Genomic DNA, 14060 nt, shown 5'->3' on the forward strand with positions numbered 1-14060 from the left:
GGCGCCGCGCCGCGGGGCGGGTCGCAGAGCCGCCACGGGCGGCCGGCGGGGATGGGGGGTTGGGTTAACAGGGTAAGGAGGAGGGGGAGAGAGGGGATGGGGGGGCGAGGGGGGTAAGGAGGAGAGAGGGGGATGGGGGAACGAGGGGGGTAAGGGGGAGAGAGGGGGATGGGGGGGTGAGGGGGGTAAGGGGGAGAGAGGGGGATGGGGGGGCGAGGGGGGTAAGGGGGAGAGAGGGGGATGGGGGGACGAGGGGGGTAAGGGGGAGAGAGAGAGAAGGGGTGGGGGAGGGAATGAGGGGGAGAGAGGAGAGAGTGAGAGAGAGAGGGGGTGGGAGAGAGAAAGGTGAGAGAGGGGGATGGGGGAGGGGGAGGGGGAGATGAAGGGGGAGGGCGGAGGTGGTGGTGGAGGGGGGGGGAAAGAGGGGGAGGGGGGAGGTGGTAGTGGAGTAGGAGAGGGAGAGGTGGTGGTGGGGGAGGGGGAGATGAAGGGGGAGGGGGGAGGTGGTGGTGGAGGGGGGGGGAAATGAAGGGGGATGGGGGGTGGTAGTGGAGGGGGAGGGGGGAGGAGGTGGAGGGGGAGGGGGAGATGAAGGGGGAGGGGGGAGGTGGTGGTGGAGGGGGGGGAAAGAGGGGGAGGGGGGAGGTGGTAGTGGAGGGGGAGGGGGGAGGTGGTGGTGGAGGGGGGGGGAAAGAGGGGGAGGGGGGAGGTGGTAGTGGAGGGGGAGGGGGAGAGGTGGTGGTGGGGGAGGGGGGAAAGAGGGGGAGGGGGGAGGTGGTAGTGGAGGGGGAGGGGGACAGGTGGTGGTGGGGGAGGGGGAGATGAAGGGGGAGGGGGGAGGAGGTGGAGGGGGAGGGGGAGATGAAGGGGGAGGGGGGAGGTGGTGGTGGAGGGGGGGGGAAAGAGGGGGAGGGGGGAGGTGGTAGTGGAGGGGGAGGGGGAGAGGTGGTGGTGGGGGAGGGGGAGATGAAGGGGGAGGGGGGAGGTGGTGGTGGAGGGGGGGGGAAATGAAGGGGGATGGGGGGTGGTAGTGGAGGGGGAGGGGGAGAGGGGGAGGTGGAGATGAAGGGGGAGGGGGAGAGGGGAGGTGGTAGTGGAGGGGGAGGGGGAGAGGGGGAGGTGGAGATGAAGGGGGAGGGGGAGAGGGGGAGATGGTGGTGAAGGGGGAGAGGTAAAAGAGCAACAAAAAAAAACTGAAAGACGGAAATTGAAAAGCAAGGAGAAGTGGTTACCTGACGCTCTCCAAGTCTTTCTCGATGTAACGGGATTGTCGCGGAACAATGGACGGTGGGTGGAAGGCTAGGTCATCGCTGCGAGAAGGGCTCGATGTCACTTACATGGCGAGGATAGGAGTAAGGGGGCAGTCAATGGAGAGGGAGGAGTGTCTTGCGTGGGGCTCGGAAGGAGGAAGAGAATGGAGGCAAAAAGTGAAAGATGAAGAATGAGGGGGGGTGGAGTAGGTTTTTATAGGTTTGGATTTTAGGTTTAGGGTTTAGGTTTAGGGTTTAACCCTAAATTCTTCCCGAGCCATAACTCTTTATGGAGAGATCGGTTTGCCTTTCTGTAAAAAGGTAAAATGATCGTAATTGAAAGCTCTACGCAAATGTGTCCACTACCTAGCCGAATTGTACATCATGTGGCTTTTACACCTACCTACGCATGTTTACTCGCTACTTGAGACGCTAGTCTCCCCGGCAACGGCACCAAATGTTAGCTCTTTCCTACTGCTTTCATAGGAAGAGCTGGGTATTCTATGTTGCAGGGTTCCGAGGCTTTTTGTCACCTACAGATATATTGGGATTGTCGTTGTAGTATATGTGTAGCTTAGGACCTCGAGTCGTGTTCCGGTGAGAGACGTAGGCTTAAGTGTGGTAAGCAAACAAAGTGTAAGCATGTGTAAAAGGCATGTAAACCATTGTTGTTGGGGTAATGAAGGCTTTCACCTTCATTGGGGGTTGTAGGGTTTAGGAGGAGTTTAAGGGTTCAGAAGGAGGTTCCAGGGTTTAGAAAGAGTTCAAGGCTTCAGAAGGAGGATCCAGGGTTTAGAAAGAGTTCAGGGTTAGAAAGAGTTCCAGGGTTTAGAAGGAGGCTCCAAGGTTTAGAAGGAGTCCAGGGTTAGAAGGAGGGTCCAAGGTTCAGAGTAGATTACATGGTGGAGAACTCGTCTCCCTCGTAGATCATGGAGTTTCAGGGTTTAGGAAAGCATAGGAGTGGGAGAGGAAGAAGGTGTAAGAGCATGGGTGAAGGAAGAGAGAGAGGAGGAAGGAGGAGGAGGGAAGAGGAGGAGGGAGAGGGAGGAGAGAGGAGAAGGAGGAGGAGGGAGGAGGAGGAGGAGGAGGAGGAGGGAGGAGGAGGAGGGAGGAGGAGGAGGGAGAAGGGAGGAGGAGAGGGAGAGGGTGGGTTGCAGGGTTGGAGGAGAGGGGAGAAGGGTTGCAAGGTTAGGACATGCTTTTGGACGTGCAGTGCAAGGAAGCATGGATACTTGAGACAAATGCTTGGAATACCAATGTAGACTCAACACAATGTCCCAAGAGTGTGGGCTTCATTCCATTATGGGGTATTTATACAAGTTGGAGAGCTTCTCTCTCTGCATGTAACACAAAGTCGTATCACAAAGTTGTAACACAAAGTTGTATCACAAAGTTGTAACACAAAGTTGTGTCACAAAGTCGTAACACATTCTCTCTCTTCATGTAGAAGATGTAACACAAAGTTGTTACACAAAGTCGTAACATAAACTTGTAACACAAACTTGCAACACAAAGTTGTTACACAAAGTCGTAACATAAAGTTGTGTCTAGAAGTTGTAACACAAAGTTGTAACACCTTCTCTTTCTTCATAAGTTCATGTTGGCATAGAGTCAACAGCAGAATACCTCAAGGGCATCTAGATGCTTCTGTAATCCCTCAGCCAATGAAGATAGAAGAACTATGTCGGCATATAGTAATATCTGAATCAGGAGGTCAGCCAATGGTGAGCCTTCTCCACCCAATTGGTCTAGGAAGGATGTTATCTCATCGATGTAGAGTCCAAAGGGGGTTGGCGAGAGAGGGCAACCTTGCTTCACCCCAATTGTGCTCTCAACCCAGTCTGATATACCTCCTGGGGCTCGGACTCTTCCTCTGACCGACATATAGGCTCATAACCCCCCAAATCAATGTCTCTAGGATCTGTAGCTCATGCAATCTCGTGATGAGATGGGCTCGTGGGATAGTTTTGAAGGCCTTCCGAAAGTCTACAAAACAAGCGTATACTTTTCGGTGTTGGGCTTTGGCTTCCTCGATGATGGTCCGCAAAGTAAAGATATGATCCAAAGTGGAGTGCTGTCTCTCGAAACCCACTTGCCCTAGTGCTCGCTGCCCATGGAGCTCTATGTGGTTGTTAAGCACCCTCTCTAGTATTGACCCATAGATCTTGCCCAATGTGTGTGGCCAATCATGAGAGTGCAATGGTTCCCCGTGCCCATAGGATCCCTTGCTTTGTGTATCGAGACTATGGTGGTGGTGCACCAACTATGTGGGAAGCCGTGGCATACTGCGTGATTAAACATCCGTGCTAGGATCCGAGGCTAAAACCTCATGTCCATGTGCAAAGTGTTCCGTCCATAGTCCCTCATGATCTTGTGCCTTCCGATTATTTAGTCGTCGTAGTGCATCCTGTATATTCCATGTAGTGAATAGATAACAATGCATGGGCCTTGGCATAGATGACATATCAGGCTGAGCCTAATCGGGAACATCATATAGGGAGCATGCATAAGTGTGCCACCTAGATGGGTCGATAGGGATAGGCAGCTTCCTCTATATCAGGAACCCCGATCCAGTAGTGGGGTCAGCTGTGGGGGTTAAAGGTCACTGTGCCTTTACCCCAGTTATGTACAATACTCAAACACATATATAAATGAATGAAAAAGAAGATTAGGGTGGTTTTGCACCCACCAAAAATTGTGTGGCTCTCTGTCTCTCTCTCTCTCTCTCCTTCTTCCATTCTTGCTTCCGTTGAGAGCATTCTCAACTGCTATCAGAGCCCGGGTGATCTAACTGAGTGTGCATGAATGCTTGAAGCTCAGCAGCTCTGTGGCAGGAAGGAGAAGCTCTGTGGGAAGCTTTGTAGGGGACTTTACTTGCATTCAAGTGTGCAGAGACCTTGGAGGAACCTTTAGAAAAGTCACTTTGGTTTTGCGAAGTGGTTTTGAGAGCCTGTTAAGAGTTTTCAAAGAAAAAGTCATTTTTTGAGCTTTTCCCTGTTCCGTTCGATGACAGAGACTCCATATTGACTTGTAGAGGCAACTATTGCTTGCTTTTGGTGTCCACTTTAGGAGCTTGGAAACACCTTCATTCTTGAATCTAGGATCATTTCATTGGATTTCTGACTCACTGTGTCAGTTTCTGCATTTTTTGCCTAGGTGTTGGAACTCAAGTTTGGAGCAACCATTTGCAGATTTGTCAGTTCCGGTGGACTCATGAGGTCCTAAAACTTCTATGTTGCTCATCATTCGCACTCCGGTGGAGTTTACAAATAGCTCTGTTTCCAAAAACATTTTTTTAGTCCGTGTGTTGGACCCAGTGATTGAGACCACGATTTCCAAAACTGTCTATCCCATTGCGTTCAGGACACCCAAAAACCCCTACCTATCAGTTCTTGCATGATTCGATGGAGGATTTTCAGCATCTCTCTGTGTTATGCATTTTTCATTCTAAGGTTTTGAAACCTTAGATTTATGCCACATGGTAGTGGATAAGTGTTGACTCCCATTTCTCACTCATCGGTTGGGATTTTGGAGTTCTGGCAGAAGAGAGATATTTGCAAATTTTATTGCTGAGTCCGATTATGCAATGGTGCCCATGTTTTGAGGCATCTCAGGTTCTATTTTCAGTAGCGGTCATTACCATGAGACTATGATTTCTTGAGCATACCTTATGCAGATCACTCTGGTTGTAGTTTGAGTAGTGTGTGCTCATTCATGGTATGCATTGGGTTGCAATGGATGATTTATAGGCCATTTGGAACTGAGTCATACAGATAGTCCCAAATCAGATGAGGAAAGGGCCATGATGGCCAAGGTTCCTTATGCATCAGCAGTTGGGAGTCTTATGTATGCTATGATAGCTACTAGACCAGACATTGCATTTGCAGTGGGAGTTGTTAGCCAGTATATGGCTAATCTAGGAAAGAGGCATTGGGAGGCAATTAAGCGCATCATGAGGTACATGAAGGGTACCAAGGAGATGTGCATCTACTTTGGTAGAGGAGACATGCGTGTACTTGGGTACACAAATTCAGACTATGCAAGGCATGTGGATAGTAGGAGATCCACTTCTGGTTATGTGTTCACCTTTGCAGGTGGTGCAGTGTCGTGGATGTCTCGCGCACAAAAGTGCGTTGCTTTGTCTACCACAGAGGCTGAGTATGTTGCAGCCACAGAGGGTTGCAAGGAGGCTATATGGCTTGATCGGCTAGTGGGAGATTTGGGGATTCATACAGGTGTACCAACATTGCATAGTGATTCCATGAGTGCTATTCAGCTAGCACGGAATCCGGTCTTTCATGCAAAGACCAAACACATTGAGGTCAGGTACCATTTCATCAAGGAGGTACTTGAGGACAAGCGCATAGAGCTTGTCAAGGTTCATACAGATTATAACCCTGCAGATATGCTGACGAAGAGTCTACCTAGTCAGCAGTTTGAGTATTGTCGTGTATTGATGGGCATTGGATAGTATGCTCACTGGTTGTTCTCCCTTAAAGGCACATTGTTCTTTAAGTGGGAGGTTGTGGGGGTTAAAGGTCACTGTGCCTTTACCCCGGTTATGTACAATACTCAAACACATATATAAATGAATGAAAAAGAAGATTAGGGTGGTTTTGCACCCACCAAAACTTGTGTGGCTCTCTGTCTCTGTCTCTCTCTCTCTCTCCTTCTTCCGTTCTTGCTTCCGTTGAGAGAACTCTCATCAGCTGATGATATCCTCCATTCTATGTGAAAGGAAAGCTCGTCTCTTACGGTGTCATGTCAGTCAACAGAAGATCCTCTGTGCCTCATGTGTAGGCATGTGACCTAATGCCTGTTCCCATGTGAGGTGTGCTCTGGTCGCCTTGCACTCATCATCAAACCATGAGTTCTATGGCATCTTCCCCTCACGTGCCTGTTTGGGTCGGGTCGTTGGGAAGGATCTATTGGCAACATCTCGTATGATGGTAACAAGTGTGTCTGAGGCTTGAGTCAAATCCAAGTCTCCGCCATCTCCGAGTAAGTCATAGAGCTCTCTAGCCAAAAGATTGGTGTAGACCGTGGATCGAGGGCTCAATCAAAATGAACCTGGGTGTATGGTTGTCTCTGGGGGCGCCGATCTATGTGAGATATAATGGCTGATATACTGAATGCCAAATATGTGTGATCGGCTCCAAGTGGTGGTGGAGGCACCGTGAAGTCAGATATCCTCGATGTGAAGGATAGTGAGCCGAGGAGATAGTCTACTGTACTTGTCCCCCCTCCGTGTGGAAAGCATGTGAGTCCTCCTAATGATGGCCATCGCTGGAGACTGTTATATATGATCAAATCATGTATCGCGCCTAGATTAAGTAACTGCCTCTCGTATTTGGTCACATTCAAGGCATCTATGGAATGTCTTAGTATCCCCATTTTGGTGGCATCTAGCTCTGGAATCATGTGAGGGTCCCTCTCATGTGTGAAATCTAGTAGCCCCACCCCCTATACATGCATTGAAGTCCCCTAGAAGGAGAATGTCCCCAATTCTAGAGAATTCAATGATGTCATCATGGATTGTCTCAAATGGGTTATGTCTATCTGTCATGACCTCAGCTGCATAAGGGGAACCCTCTGGGGGAAAGTAACTTACTTCTATGTAAAGTGCACGGGCCCTTGGTGGCTATAATCGTATCCACATGTATCATGCATGCTCCTCTCTCTGTACTACAGATATGCATAATCTCAGATGTGCTCTTAATAGGATAGCTACCCCTCCTGATCCACGGACTCCATTCCTTCTCCGGGTTTATTTCCTATGGGTCAACTCCCATGTGTAGCCCACCACATTGGGTAGCCCTCTCTCTGGGCTCTCATGTGTCTCTGTGTAAAAACTAACATCTCGTTCAGCATATGTCTCTAGGAACCCCCCTGGATTGGACCAAAGCATGCCATTGCAATTCCATACAACCATGCGTAGTTGTTCTAAGTCTCTTCCTCTATCAGCTAGACACCGTCATTTATTGTCTTTCACTATCTCCTTACCCTTCTTGTCACAGCTCGCATTGCTCACTTCTCCACGTGTCCCCTCTTTGCTATCATTTCTGCTCACTTCTCCACTTGTCCCCTCTTTGCTATCATTTGTATCCCAAATAATGATTTTTCCATCTCGGTACATAGTCCACTTTCTTCTTGTCTTGTGGCCGTAACCTTGACCATGCCCTCTCTTTTGTGTTCTTGTTGTAGTAGTGTTAGGTCATCATCTAGAAAGATTCTAGTCCCCTTCAATTGTGCCCTCACCTCTAGGAGATTGGATCTATCTGTGGCTGTCCTCATTTTGATAACCATAGGTCTCTTGGGCATGTCTTCTTTCCCAATGCACCAGGCTGAATCGCATGTGAGATTTATCTCCATTTTCTCAAATAAAGATTTTGCATCTCCCATTGGAGTGTCTCCTCCATCTAGCCCTAGCACTAGTACATTCAATGCTTTGCTATGCCGTCTCTTTTCCTCCTCTAGGGTTTCAGAAATTAGCTCCCTCTTGGGGGCTATTGTACCCTTTTGACCACATCCTTCCATGCTAGCATGTCAGCCTTCCCCTTTGTGTTTTGCTGAGTAATTTCAGCATGTTTTCCACTAACATTGGCCTGTAGTGCCTTCATTTCCTTCCTTAGTTGGGCATTTTCAGATTTTAGCTCCATGATGAGTTTATCATTCTCCCCCGATGATCCTGCATGGTTCTCCTTTTGCTTCTCTAATTTCTTGATTTGTTCCCAGAGTGAATTCAGATCATCATGTGGATAGATGATTGAATCTCCCCTTCTTCCATTGTATGCCTTGATTTCAATGACTCATTTTCCTCTTGAAGGTTTTGGAGGTGTTCTTGTAATTCATGTATTTTTGAGGCATTCAGGTCTATTTGAGTTTGCATATTTCCTATCATAGTTTTCAGGGATGTTTGCATTTCAGTGTGCCATTTGCTCATTCGGAGCTCATTTTCTGCTTCATATTTTTTGCCTTGCATTTCCCAATCAACATATATGGATCCCTTCTTTTGTAGTGATTCAATATCACTCTCAAGCATTTTGACAACCTCCTTTATTGCATTCATGCATCCTTTTGTATTGGCATCTGAAATGTTTTGCCCCTTGGCCCAAATGGCATTGATATTTCTGTCTCTTTCCTCTCGTGTCTTTCTGTCCGGGCTTTCAAATTAAAAAAGATGAGCGATTCATCCGAATCAGATTAAGGGGGGGGCTTCCTAGTGATGCAATCGGCTGCACTGTTGTGCTGCTATCAGTGGCACAACTGCTGCTCAATGGCGCTGGCGTTGCTGGTGTAGTTGCTAATGACGTAGGGTAGCCACGTTGCCTTAGGCAGCTATCTTGAGCAGCTACTAGTAGCTGCTATTAGCAGTAGGTGGAGTGACCCATTGGGTGGGTGGAGCAGCAGAACCGATGCAATAGTAGTGGTACATGCAGGCGATGTAGACCCAGTGAGAGAGGGAGAGAGAGAGAGAGAGAGAGAGAGAGAGAGAGCCAGCAATCGAGAAAGAGAGAACACCTTCATGCCCTCTTGGAGAGGATGGATTAGGTGAGAGTCGCACACATCTTGAGTATGATAACTTACAAATAGAGAGAGAGAGAGAGAGAGAGAGAGAGAGCAACGAGGGACACAAAGGAAGGGAAAGAAAGAAAGATATATCAACATCCTCAAAAGACCTTGCGGGTCTATGAGAGAGAGAGAGAGAGAGAGAGAGAGAGAGAGACTTTCCAAAGAAAAAATAATAAATATAAAAATATTGTAATTAAGAGCATTTTTAAGGGCAATGCCCATTTATAAAGTACACTTCTAAGGTCATTTTCACATTTTGAGTTTTCCACTCTTGAGTAAGCTTGCATTCCACAGCCTCCATTTTTGTCTTCCTGAGCATCCTCCTACACTCATGGATTCCCCTAGAGAGGCTTTTGACCAGTGGATTTCATCCACTGATTCCAATGCCTTTGCAAATCAGGTTTATCCTATCTTCTGCAAGGCATTCCATCTTGAGTCACACTTAAGAGCTCTCCTTCCTATTGATAATCCCTCTCTTCAATTTTTTGATAGACTTATCCATGGGCAATCTGTCGGAATTGCCAACTCCCCTCATCAATGGGTTTCATTGGATATTTTGAGCTCTTTTGACCAGAGTGCTAACTTCAAGAAGACACTAGGTAGGGCCATGGATAATGTCCCTATCTCTCTCCGTGAGTACGCTATTCCCATCGGGGATGATTCATCTTCCCCAATTCATTTGATCGAGAGAGATGTAGCCCTTACCGTTCTTCTTGCGACTAGCAAGTTTGATGAGGATGTTGGCAAGCAGCCCGAGGGTCTTGCATTCACAAGTGGTGGAGCAGGTCCATCAACAAGTGGTGGAGGAGATGACCTAAACCTAGACTTGGAGCCTGAGGAGCATACTATTAGCCTAGTTGAGGAGCAAGTTGAAAGTGATGTCATCTTATCTTCATATTCGTCTCATGCATATCCATCCTCTACCTATAGTCCACATGAGGTAGCAACCAAGCCACACCTTGCTTCGGTTGATCCAATCAAGATTGAGGGTGAGGAATACCTTACCCTAATGGAAGTGATGGAAGAAACCGGCGGTCTTCGAGAGGATGAGGTGCTATGTCAGCTCTCGAATGACACTTTTGATGGTCATTGACTTTGATGCTCAAGTCAATTCGATGAGATTGCATGCTTTGATGACTCGAGCCTCACTGAAATCCAATTAACACAGAAGGCAATTGAAGACACTACACTAGAGTACGACATGTTCGATGCAGTTCATGAATTTGCAGAGGGAATGGTTTAGGGAGAGAGATGAAGAAGCTAGCACCTCAAGCCAACATGAAGTTCAAGACCAACCACAAAAGGGAGTCTAGTTGGATATTGTTATAGATGATGCACTCCACGATGAGGTAGAAAAGGTATGTAGCTTTGCCATCTTCATCATGTGATTCAAAATCATCAGTATAATTCTAGGTTCCATTTTAGCAACAAAAATCATTGTTTTTTCTTCAACTGGTAGGGAATAAAAAATAGGGTTTAGGGTTTAGAGTAGATAACCCAACCAAATTCTATGATTTTAAACCCAAGACATCCTGCCATTGCCACTTGCCACTTTCACTTGCCCCTGCCACTCCATTTCTGGAAACAATTAGGGTTATGGTTTTGTAATTAGGAAAAAAGTATTTTAAAAAAATCAAATTTGGGAGGCCACTGACACCCTAGCAACAAACATGTGCATCATTTTCAAGTAAAAACCCCCGTGAAAACCCTAAATCTGACATCATGCGACCAGAGCCCTGTTTCTGCATGTGCATCATTTTCAAGCGAAAAACCCCCTTGAAAACCCTAAATTCAACATCGTGCGACCAGTGCTAGAAATAGGGCTCTAGTCGCATGATTCAAATTTAGGGTTTTCAGGGGGGTTTTTTGATTGAAAATGATGCACATGGTTGTTGCTAGGGTGTCCGTGGCCTCCCAAATTTGGTTTAGGGAATAAAAAATAAGGTTGAGGGTTTAGGGTACAAAACCCAACCAAATGTTATTATTTTAAACCTAGGACATCCTGCCACTATCACTTGCCTTGCCAGTTGCCCTTGCCACTTGCCCTACTGCTTGCCCCTGACACATGCCCCTACCACTTGCCCCTCCCACTCCATTTGTGTAAACAATTAGGGTTATGGTTTTTTCATAGATGAGAAATCATATCTTTAAGAAATTATATTTGGGAGGCCACTGGGACCCTAGCAACCATGTCCATCAATAAAAACCCCTGCAAGCCCAAAATCCGACATCATCAGAGTCACATTACAAAAACTGCGCTCTGGTCACGTGATGTCAGATTTTGGGCTGCAGGGATTTTTTGGCATAAATTGATGGACATGGTTGCTAGGGTCCCAGTGGCCTCCCAAATCAAATTTCTTAAAGATATGATTTTTCATATGTGAAAACCCTTATTCTTATTAATTCTTGAATCTTTGGGTTTTGATGTAATATGTTGGTTGCAGGATATCTTATGGGTTGATGAGTATACTGGACGCAAGGGTGGAACCAGAGGGTCTTCTGGTGGGGGGATGGCATCGATCGGCCACTACATCAACAGAGTGGCTCAACACATTTTGGTGTTCCATCGACAATTATTGCCAGATGGAAAGATGAACATCATGAAGTTTAGGGTCCGTCCTCTACATTTGGTATCAGAGCTGGTAGGCTTTGTAGAACTCATTTTGGTAGTGCCACCTCATCATCTTCTCCAACACCTCTTTTTGAGCTTTCTTCCTTCTTCCTTCTCAAAATTTGCTTAGCTCTATTCTCCCCATTCGTTGCAACTTTTGCCAAGCCCTTCTAGCTAGAGTTTCTACACTATGGGGTGCTCCTTTGGCCCAGAGCATTTCCCTAGATATGGTGTATTCCACCCGCGCTGATTCAAGCAATCTGAGATGAAAACATGCGCAATTTTGCTCTTCTGCTCAACCATTGCCTGAGCCCTCCTAGCACAAGCTGGTCCATGCCTAGAGCCTATTTTTGATGAGTTTTGAAGGCCAATGCTTGCTGGAGCAAGGAGAAATTAGAGAAAAGACAGTCAAAGAAGGCGCAACTCTCCAAGACAAAAAGGTGCACTATTTCAACAATGCTCTGTGGTGAAATTACTTGGGTATTGAAGCTTTAGTTTTGCATAGAAAGCCCTCTCAAATCTTCTTCAGTTGTGTGAATTGTGCCCTCCAAGTTGAGCTAGTCTACTGCAATGCATTTTTGATAGTTTTGGACATTTGATGCTAGAGTAAATGCTAGAGTGATGCTTGAGGATTGAAGTAATGCCAAAGTACAGATCAAAGAATGCATTTTCAGTTTGAAATTCAGTTGGGACTGATCTTTTGTCAAAATGACAAGCTCTAAAGGTTCTTCTAATGCTTATCACTTGAAGAAGACTACAAGAAGGACAAAATTCAAAGTGAAGAAGACGCCAGCCAAGAAACTTTGGGAGAAGCCAATAGGGTATGAATATGCTAAACAATTAGGATTCTCTGAATTTATCTCTAGCAATCTACATTTGTATGGTGAGGGAGATTTCTTTGTTCCACAAGATTAGTCATTTTGTAAGAGAGTAGACACTACCTGACAAAGACAAGACCCTGTCATGGCTACTTATAAAATTGACAAGTTCAATGGCCAAGGATTCCATACTTGGTAGATGAAGATAAAGTTTACGCTTATGAAGGAAAATCTATGGGACTTAGTCAAGGAAGGAACTCAAACCTCTCAGGAATGTGAATCAACCACAACAAAAGGTAAAGGAAAAGCCACTGACTCTATGTCTACACCTGCAGATGCAAAGAGAATTGAGAAAGCCTATGCCATCATTGCATTAGGTTTGGGTGATGACTATGTACACCACATTTCAGATTTGGAATCCCCTTTTGAAGCATGGCACAAGTTAGACATATTTGTTTGGTGCTAGCTCTCATACTTCCAAATTAAATCTGAAAATTAAGTTCTTTGAACTTAAAATGGAGGGAGATAATGTTGTTGCCCATGTCAACACTATGAGAAGTATTATGACACAACTAGCTTCAATTAATTCCCCTGTCACTGAGGATGATGCTGTGGTAGTGCTTTTAAAGAGCATGCCTCTGGATTTTGACAATGTGGTTACTACTTTGAAGAATCTTCCTCAACCCTCATCAGAAGGCACCATTAGTGTTTTACAAGAAGAGGAAAGAAAGAACACTTCAAGAATGGGCAAAATGCATATAGAGGCACTTGCAGTGAATTTTCCAAAGAGCAAGTACAAGACGACTATTGAGAGATATGGTGCCATGAGCACATAGATTAAAGGGCAAAGGTATGTGATAAAGAATGTATTAAAGTAGCCACCCTAAGATGTGGACTACAAGATGTGGAGATGTGGATTGAGGATATCCACAAGGAGAGATGTGGATGAGAGGATCCCACATGTGTTGACTATTCAAAAGGCACTCTCTATATAAGAGGCCTATCATGTATTGTTGAGTACACACATTGAGAAGAAGAAGAAATGCACATTCACTCAAGATTCTATTTATGAGTCCAAGCTAATCTATCTTGGGACCTAATTGACTTGAGGTACATGTCATGGGCATTCTCTTCATCATGTTTACACATAGGTTCCATCCACCTTAGAACACTCCATAGATCCTAAGGCATGCATGTTTTGTCATGGTATTAGAGCATGGTTCTACCTTTCGCCGAGGCACCATTCATCTTTGTGAGAGTGTGATTGAGCGAATGAGTGTTTTCATTCTTTCATTCCGCTGATGAAAGAAAATTTCCATCCATTCATTCCTTCCATTGCATTGAGGGAATTCCATCATTGAGAGAGTAAGAGAGATCCATTGTGAGGGATTCAATTCTCCAAGGAGAGAAATTTAAAGAGTGCAAAGTAGTTCTGTGTTTTTGGAGAGAGATTTGAGAGAAAGGAGTGTCATTCTTTCTGTTGAGATAGAGTCTTGTCTGCAAGAAAGAGTTCATTTGGAGGAATTCTACACCATGAATAGAGCATTGTGTGAGAGAAAAAAAAAAGAGAGACCTGCAAGCAAGCAATAAGCAAGGCCAAGCAAGCAATAAGGAGAGCTCACATCAACAAAGGCTTCATCAACATCTACCTCCATCCCTGCTGCCTTCACAGAGCAGCCCAAAGCAGCTCCAAAGCACTGCACCATAGCCTCTCCATTGGCTGCCCAAGCCTCTCCACTGACTGACTAAATGCACTCACCTCCTACATAGATGCAAGAGATTCTACAGACCCAATAAGCTCCAAAGCTT

Source organism: Dipteris shenzhenensis, chromosome 27 (genome assembly GCF_047967505.1).
Source record: "Dipteris shenzhenensis isolate YYH24624 ecotype China chromosome 27, Dip_SZ_1.0, whole genome shotgun sequence".
Taxonomy (NCBI): Eukaryota; Viridiplantae; Streptophyta; class Polypodiopsida; order Gleicheniales; family Dipteridaceae; genus Dipteris; species Dipteris shenzhenensis.